This window comes from Arachis ipaensis, chromosome B06 (genome assembly GCF_000816755.2).
Source record: "Arachis ipaensis cultivar K30076 chromosome B06, Araip1.1, whole genome shotgun sequence".
NCBI classification, from domain to species: domain Eukaryota; kingdom Viridiplantae; phylum Streptophyta; class Magnoliopsida; order Fabales; family Fabaceae; genus Arachis; species Arachis ipaensis.
The window spans coordinates 6,247,324-6,247,647 of record NC_029790.2 but is presented as its reverse complement, the minus strand read 5'-3'; positions in this window follow the sequence as shown (position 1 = coordinate 6,247,647).

The following is a 324-nucleotide window of genomic DNA, read 5'->3' as shown; positions in this document are numbered from 1 at the left end:
TATATATAAAACTACTTTAAATTAATAGTGTTGTTTTGTCAATTTTTAGCAAATCGAAGGTGGTTTGATATCTAATGGTATGAGAGTGAAACCAACTCTTCTTTGTAAGTGCTAGTTTTATTTTGCATCAAAATCCATACCTTTGACAATGACAAAGAAGAAGGAACCAAGCTTTGCAGAAATTCAAAGTGAACAATAAAATTTAAATGTCTTGAATAAAAGAGAAATCAAATTAAATAAAGAAAAAATGATTGGAAAAATAAAGGACAAATTGAAAGGTAAAGACTGGAAAGGATAAAAGTTGTCGAATTTAAAGGGATCGAA